Below are 9,411 nucleotides of genomic sequence, written 5' to 3' on the forward strand. Positions count from 1 at the left end.
CTTTCTTTTTGGCCTACTGTGCTTAGTAATTAAAGATATGAAACTTTTGGCTTTGGAGACCTATGTAATTCCACATGGCCCTTTGTGCCCCGTGGGGAAAATAAAATACTATCCAGTCACAAATTCCAAACACTCACAGCCCTGCAATGGGAGATTATCATATGCACAAACCCAAAGCTAACTTCCAGAGTCCCTTGGTTATCTTCACCAAGAAGCAGATCTTCCTTGTGAATCTGATATGATAATTCACCAATGGAAAAACAAAAGATACGACACATTCTAATTAAGTGTAGGAATGCTCTCAACCAATCTTGTCCAGTCGTGTCTCTGTTTGATTTTTCCCAGACCAGAAGTCAAGTCTGTATCACACATGCAAGAAATTTATTGAGGAGAAATGAATGTGATGGAATCAGGGGGACAGAGTAGAGTAAACTATGACGAAAAGAACCTTCTAACTGGTTTCAGGACTGACACCTGTAATGGAAAAGGGAAGGAAGGCTTGGGTAGGAAGACCTTATTCTGCACTGCAGTTTTGAGGAAGCTTCATCCATGTCAGTGGTGTGGCCCAGATTAAAACATGCTTGGTGAAGGAATCTTGTGTTGGCAAAAATAGGCCGCCATGTTCAGTCAGTGGTTGACAGTAGTCGGGGGGGTGGGGGGTGGGGGTGACACACACAAACACATTGGAAGAATCAAAGGGATGGCAGCTGGAGCTGTCAGTGAACCCTGCTCTCAGCAGAAGGCTCTCTTGGTGGAGACCCTAACAGTACACTCTCTAGTCACTACATCATCACAGACATACGCTCAACTGTCATGGGGGTTCTGGATCAAATCAGACTGTATGTGGAGACATCTCAAACGTGACAGCATGTTCAAGAAAATCCTTGTAAAACATTTTCACTAAGACTCTGCCTTCAGAAACAGACCGTCCATAACCTTTGCTACATTATTCAGTGTCCTTGCTTATATGATTAATTATTAGACCCTCAGGTACCACTGTCATGTCCTTAGGGACTTCTGATGTGTATTAGCCCTTCTGCTAAATGGTGTAATTCTGATAACTCTCCTGACAGCATTTTTGTCATTTTCTAGTTTCATAATTCCCCCTAACTATAAGATGACCATCTGTCATTGCTTTACACTCTAAGTGTTCCTACCTCTAGAAGTCCCATCTGTTTATGGTTAATTTTTCTTTTATGGAAAATTTCAATGCATCCGAAATCAGAAAGAATCAAATGAATGAATTCCCATATAACCATCACACAGATTTTATAGTTATTAATGCTTGTGATGCTGTGACTGCAAAGCCATTTGAACTGCAAGGTGACCAGTTCAAGCTCACCAGCTGCTCCTCAGAAACCCTATATAGAGTTGCTATGGGTTAGAACCGACTCAATAGAACTTAACAACAACAACAACAATCATGTTTCAGAGTCCCTAGTTGCTGCAAATGGTTAACGTTGGAGGTTGGAGGTTGGAGGTTGGAGGTTGGAGGTTGGAGGTTGGAGGTTGGAGTTCATCCAGAGGCATGAAAGAAATTCCTAATGGTCCACGGCTGAAAACCCTCACATGAGGCGCAGTTCTCCTCTGACACACATGAGGTCAACCCTGAGTCAGAACCAACTCAAAGAAAACCGGGTGGGAGCTGGGAATTGTGCTTCATCTATATTCTACCAAATCTGCTGCACAAGACATTTTAAAGTCTTGAAGACCAAAGATGTCAGCTTGAAGACTAAAGTGCACCTGACCCAAGCCATGGTATTTTCAGTAACCTCATATGCATGCAAAAGCTAGACAGTGAATATGGAAGCCCGTACAAGAATTGATGCTTTTGAGTTATGGTGTTGGAGGAGAATATTGAAAGTGCCATGGGCTGCCAAAAGAACCAACAGATCCATTTTGGAAGAAGTGCAGCCAGAGTGCTCCTTGGAGGCCAAGATGGCCAAACTTCGTCTCTCATACTTCGGACATATTGTCAGGCGGTACCAGTCGCTAGAGAAGAATATCATGTTTGGTAAGGTGGAGAGTCAGAGAAAAAGAGGAAGACCCACAATGAGATGGATTAGCCAAATGGCAGCATCAATGGACTCAAGCGTGGCAACAGTAGTGAGGTTGGCCCAGGATCGGGCAGTGTTTCGTTCTGCTGTGCATAAGGTCACTGTGGGTCGGTACCGACTCCATGGCACCTAACAACAACAAATACTCTACCCATATCTTCCCTCCACTTAAATATTTAGAAGAAAATCTCCAGATATGACATTAACTGATCATAAACTTTTCCATATATACTTTTAAAGCATTCTTTTTAACTAGGAGCCAAATCAGATCCATACATTGCAATTAGTTGGCGTGTCTCTTAGGATATTTTTATAATATTTCCCTCAATCTATTTTATTTCTTCTTCTCTTATTGGCAACTCATTTGTTGAATACAGCAAGTCATTTGTCCTGTAGAGTTTCCACCTCATTGATTTTGATGAAGTCATTCCCCTTTATTTGTTGTTAAATGGTAGCTAGGTCTAGGTCTGGAATAGCTTTTCTAGTTGATTTCCTCATGGACTCATGGGGGAAATGTTCCCAAAGTTCATAAGTTTAACTGTAGGTGTTATAGTTAAATGTCAGTTTGGCTGAATAAAATACACTTGGCTCAGCTTTTTCCTTGAGTTTCTTAATTATGTGACTCCATCGCCTTCTGTCATAAAATGTTACTGTCAAAAAGTTTGACACCAAACTTACTCCCTTTCCTTTGAAGTGACTTGGTCTTCCTGCCTGTATGTCCAAAGGACTATTTTCTATATCATTATGATCTAATAGTTTTCTTAGAGTATGCGTCAGTATTGGACATTTTAAGTCAAAATTTGCAGGTCTATGATGAGGAAACAATCGTTGGAGAAGGATGTCATGCTGGGTAGGGTGGAGGGTCAGAGAAAAAGAGGAAGACCCCCAACGAGATGGATCAGCCAGGTGGCATCATTGATGGACTCAAGTGTGGCAGCGGTAGTGAGGTTGGCCCAGGATCGGACATTGTTTCGTTCTGCTGTGCATGGGGTTGCTATGAGTCGGTTCCGACTCAATGGCACCTAACAACAACAACAACAATGATGAGTTCCAAGCCATGGTATTTTCAACCACCTCACATGCATGAGAAAGCTAGATGATGAAAAGGGAAGATCAAAGAAGAACCAATGCCTCTAAATCAGGATGTTGGCAAAAGATATTGACTATAGCCTGGAACTTTAGATATCTTACTAGGAGGGAGTAGACCCTGGAGGAGGACATCATGCTTGGTTAAAAAAAAAAAGAAGAAGAAGAAGAGGAACACCCTCAACAAGATGGATTAACACAGAAGCTGCAACAATGAGCTGCAACTTAACAATGATTGTGAGGAAGGCACAGGACTAGGCAGGGGTTCCTACTGTTGTACGTAGGGTCAACATGAGTCTGAACCGAGTCAATGGCACCTGACAACAACGTGATGAGTCCTTTCAATCTATAGGCTATACTATTCCTAAATTACACGTGTAATCATTTGTCTAATTGCATTGTGCTTCTTTTCTCAGGAACTTCCGGGAGGTTGGATCATCTAGAAATGCTGTTCCAACTGATTCTTAGAACATGACTAAGACAAGGAGTCAGGAGACAGAGAGGACAAGAGCATTCTAGAAAGATAAGCTGTACCTACCAGAACATCAAAGCTTAATTTGTGTAACTATAAATGTTGAATGAGACTGAATACAAGGTGAGTATAAAAAAATGGGAAAGAGAAGTCAAACTGGAGAAAACGATGGGATCTTGCTCATAAAAGGCTTTATAAGTCAGATATGCTTTGAGTTTTCTTTGAAAAAGAATAAGAAGGATTTTAACATGTGGGAGAAAATTTTTGAACATCTCATTGGTGTCAGTGAGGAGACTGACCAGGAATAGAAGAAACAAAAAGACAGGGAATGAAAACCTTAAGTACATACTTTGTGCCTAGAAAACATCAGGAACTTAAATGAATTGTGTCATTTATTCATCAAAACATGCCTGTTGTTTTCACTGTTTCAAGTTTCCACACTAAGCACACACACTGAGACAAAAAAATGTCTGAGCAAAGTATCCAATGTCACATCAAAAAATGTAATTGAAAACCTGTACAAACTAATTTCAAATCCCATATTTGTTTCATTAATCATGGTAACTACTAGAATCGGTAAGGGCAAACTTAAGAATATTGTAAAGATTTGAAACTAGAGATGAATGAAATCAAGAAATAGTGTGGACTCATAAAGACCCTGTATAGAGTTTCCAAGGAACAACTGGTGAGTTAGAACCTCCAACGAGCGGTGTGAATTGAGAAATCCCAAAGCTTCCAGGTGAAAGGAAATTCAGTGTATGTGCCAAACATTGTAATAAGCACTTTTACATATATACACACTTTGCCATTGAGTCCATTGTGGCAGAATTCCCCCACGGAGCTTCCAAGACTGTAATCTTTACGGAAGCGAACTATTACATCTTTCTTTGAGAAGCAGCTTTAGGTTCGAACCACCAATCTTCTGGTTAGCTGTCAAGCGCTTAACACAGTGTCACATCTATTGTTGTTGTTGTTAAGTAAGTCCATTCTGACTCACAGCGAGTGGCTGGTGGGTTTGAATTTGCAGTCCAGTGCTTATCCCCACAGTGCCACAGCAGGAATCCTTCCCATATACTATGCACATTTAATTCTTACCACAGAACTTCTCTGCCAGTGTTATTATCCACATTTTAAAAACCATGGCTAATAAGTACTAGAGTCAGGCTTCAAGCCCATGTCTAATCTGAGCATTTCTAGTGTTCGTCTTTTTAGGAGAAATATGGTATTGAGAGACTGTTAGATTCAAGTTCTAATTCTCTCAACTCTCTCACATCTGTCATCTCTCCATTCCTTATCTGTAAAACAAAGAAATAAATCCCCTCCTACTCATGTAGTGGGTTCACTGTTAGACTGCTAACCACAAGCTCTGCGGTTCAAACCCTCCAGCCCCTCCACAGGAGAAAGAGAAGCTGTCCACTCCAGCAAAGATTTCATCTCAGAGATCTAGGGAGCAGTTCTACTTTGTCCGACAGGGTCACGATGAATTGGACTTGACTTGATGGCGGTGGGTTTGGTTTGGTTCCAGAATAGGAGCTCTGGTGGTACAGTGTTTAAACAGAAGGTTCAAACCTGTGAGGGTGAAAGATAAGACCAGTCTGGTTTTGCAAAGATCACAGCCTTGGAACCCCTATGGGGCAGTTTTATTCTGCTCACCAGTCGCTCCTTGGAAACCCTATACAGGGTCACTAGGGGTCAGAAGCGACTCAATGGCACTTAGCAACAAGAACAATAGGGTTGCTGGTTAGGGTTACGAATTGTGGTGTGGCACTCTAGGATAAACACTGAACTGCTAACTACAAGGTCAGAAGTTCAAAGCCACCAGCCTCTCCTTGGAAAACCTACACAGAGTCACCATGAGTCAGAACTGACTCAAATGCACTTAGCAACAGCAAGAAGAATATGATCACTTTGAGTCAATATCATCTCCACAACAGTGGATTTGGTATTTTTAAAACGCTTTAAAGAACAGAGACCATATGCTTTTGCTCATGAAAATTATTTTATAAGACTGTGTTTGTGTTTCAACTACTATTAGATTCCATTTTAGGTAAGAAAGATTATGCGTTTATAAATTCATATTACCACTACCATTACCACTATTGGATTTTAGGAATTATTTTGATAGAAGAACTGGAAATTTAGTATTAAACACAAATGATAGGGATTGAAAGACTCATTTTTATTACTCAGAATTTGAACAATGAATTCCCAAAAGATTTCTTTTATTTTGCCAGGTAATTTTATCACAACAAAGCTAATGAAATACTTTTTTACCTGTAAGAATGCCACTTTATTCAAATTTTAATTTCATCATTCAAAATTATTTTGTGCATGATTTAATACTTATCAAGATTTTACCCAAAAAAACCCACCAGAGCATGTTTCTAACAGATTATGTAAAAATGAAAGTAGTACCTAGTAAACATTTTTTATTAATGAAACTAAAAAAAACACAACCCTTAACTTTTCTAAAACTTTTCTCAACAACCAAAGCTTGTATATACTAGAAAACAGAAACCTCTGCAGACTAGGATCATCTGAAGCAAATCTTAGAAGATGAGGATAGGGCAGCCAATGGGTAATGAACCATGCACAACTTGCTTTGAGAGGCACCCAGTTTGCAAAGAGCATTGTCAAGCTGACAGAAGCATTTGTCTCAGTAAATATTCTTCTTCATTCCTAAACCATTCAACCATGAGAAGGTGAACACAGACAGCAATCTAAAAGTCTCTAATGAATACTTGTAACATATAAGCTAAGAAATTCTTGCTTTACCTGCCTTTTGTGAAAAATAGCATGAACTAGAGATGGGGTTCCACCACCCATCTGTCAGGTTGTTTTACTGGGGTGGCTTATATGTTACTACAAGCCTGTAAACTCTATAACTGGTATGTCAAATACAGTGGACAGTTTTCAGAGTAAGAAGAAAAGCTTGACAATCTACTTCTAAAAATTAGCCAATGAAAACCTCATAAGATCATAACAAAATATTATCTGATCCTGTGCTAGAAGATGAGCCCTCTAGGTTGGAAGGAATTCAAAGTACACAGCGGCCACAACTACTGACTTGAGAATACCAGTGACTGAAGATGGCACAAGAACAGGCAAGATTTCTTTCTGGTATACATGAGGTCACCATGAGTTGGAGTCAATGAATGGCAATAGCAGATATGGCGTTAAACATGAGGGAGAAGTTCCCACTTCCAACTCTGATGGGCCAGCAAAATGAACCTCCACCAAAGATGAATGAAGATTAAAATAATCAGAAAATACCAGGTCAAGGTCGTCAGAGGGCTACCAAGGAAGCCAGACTCAAGAGACAAATTGCTGAAGAGACAGCAACCCTATAATACTGAACTCAACATTCTAGGCCACTTTCCTCTCAAACATTTACTGACTCATAAGATATACTGGGAAAAGGATTTTGAAAAGGATGAGGGGACATACCCCAATTTTTTTTTAATGTGGTTAATGTAACTTTGATACTAAAACCTCCAAAAGACATTGCAAGAAAAGCAAATCATGGACTAATATCCATCATGAACATAGTTGTAAAACTAATTACAATAAAGTTATAAATACATCTTTAAAAGGCAATATATTAACTTATTCCAGTTTAACTTATTTCAGAATACAAAGTTTTTCTCACATGAGAAAAGCCAAACAGTATAATAATTCACCAGACTGGAAGGATAAAAAGGGGAAAAAAATATTCATATGATCATCTTAAATATTGCCCAAAAGCTCCTGAAAAACTTCATTATAAAAACTTTTAGCAAACTAGAAATAGAATATGGTATTAGTTTGATATTGAGGATCTCTACACAATACAGCAAACATCATGTTTAATATGAAATCTTTTCTCTTCAGATCAGGAACAAGACAAAGTACCCACTCTGAAGCATTTCTAGTCAACATAGTAATTGAAGTCCTAAAGGTACCTAAGTATGTAAGTAAAACAGCAGCCAATGGACAAAACATGGAAACATAAATAAACCTGTAATTAGTCACAGACAACACAATATTTATGTGATATATTCAAAAACATTACCCAGAAAACCTATTAAAGTTAAAAAAAAAAAATCTAGCAAAGTTACTCAATATATAACCAGAATGAAAAAATTCTATTGCTATATTCCAGAAAGAGCAGAAAATTATTTTTTTAATACTGGTTATAAAAGTTTAAAGACTACATAGGGATGATTTTTGTTGTCAAGTGCGGTTGAGTGAGTCTGTTCTGACCCATAGCAACCCTGCATAGGATTTCCGAGGTGCGGCTGTGGGTTTAAACTGCCAATCTCACAGTTCAAACTGATCTTGCAGTCCAGTGCATTATCCCGCAGCGCCACACCAGAATTGTTGTTGTTGTTAAATACTATGAAGTCGGTTCCCACTCATAGTGACCCTGCACAGGGTTTCTGAAGCTCTAAATCTTTACGGGAGCAGAACGCCTCATCTTCCTCCCACGGAACCGCTGGTAGTTTCGAACTTCTCATCTTACGGTTCGCAGCTCTATTAGTAACCACTAAGCTACCAGAGCTCCTTACACCAGAATTAGTCTAAGAAAATACGTGCAATACTTCTTACAAGAAAACTAAAGACATTGTTATGCAAAAATATAAAATATCTAAGTAAACAAGATAAATGTTCATGAATTTTAAGACAAAATATTGTAGTAAGTAATTTCTTCTAAATTGTTGTTGTTAAGTGCCATAGAGTCAGACCCGACTCATAGTGACCCTGTTTAGGGTTTCAGAGGAGCAGCTGGTGAGTTTAAGCTCCCAACCTTGTGGTTCACAGTCCAGTGCGTATCCTACAGCGCCACACAAGGAGTCCTCTAAATTGATCCATGTATTCAATACAATCCAAATGAAAATCTCAGCTGGATTTTTACCTTGTGGAAATTCAGAAGCTGATCTCCAAATACATATGCAAGTGTAAAAAAAAACACAAACACTCATGACAATTTTGAAGATAAAGTTGGAGGATTCATACTACTAGTTATTAAGACTTATTATAAAACTACAATAATTAAGACATCATGGTATGAAACAAGGATAGAAAAATCGTCCAATTAAGTAAAGAATTTAAAAGCAGCGCTGTACAACTATGGACATTTGGATTTTAACAAAGGTGACAGACACTTCAGCGAAGCACAGAAAGAATGAGCCTTTTAACAGAGAGTTGTATCACTTGGATTTCAATATGGAAAGAATGGTGCTAGTGAATGTAAATTCTTGTCAGTGTAGCTTCATCATCTGGAAACTGCAGCCTTGTCAGACTCCCTCAGGTAGAAGATAACTAGGTAGGGTCACACACAAACATGTCCATGCTCCAGCAAGGAAATGATACATCTATCACTCCCAATGTCCCATCTAGCTAAAACCCGATGGCCAAAATTAGTCATCAGGTGCTGCTTAACTCTAAAGGAACTGGAAACTGTGGTGGATTATATAGATTATTTGGTGAGTGCCACATTCAATGTGCTACTGGCTGAATGGGAAATTGATCACTGAAATCAACAACCAATATCAAGCCTAACTGCACACTGAGCACTCCTATTAAACTTGAAAAGATGGCTGTTGCGTACCATCAAGTCAATTCCAACCCTATAAAACAGAGGTCGTAATTTTTATGAGTCCTGGTGTGGCGCTGTGGGTTAATGCACCAGACTACAAAGCCATTTGAACTGCAAGGTTAGAGTTCAAGCTCACCAACTGCTCCTTGGAAACCCTACACAGGGTTGTTATGGGTTGGAACTAACTCGAGGGCACTTAACACACACACACACACACA

This window comes from Chrysochloris asiatica, unplaced genomic scaffold, assembly GCF_000296735.1.
Source record: "Chrysochloris asiatica unplaced genomic scaffold, ChrAsi1.0 scaffold00037, whole genome shotgun sequence".
Classification (NCBI taxonomy): domain Eukaryota; kingdom Metazoa; phylum Chordata; class Mammalia; order Afrosoricida; family Chrysochloridae; genus Chrysochloris; species Chrysochloris asiatica.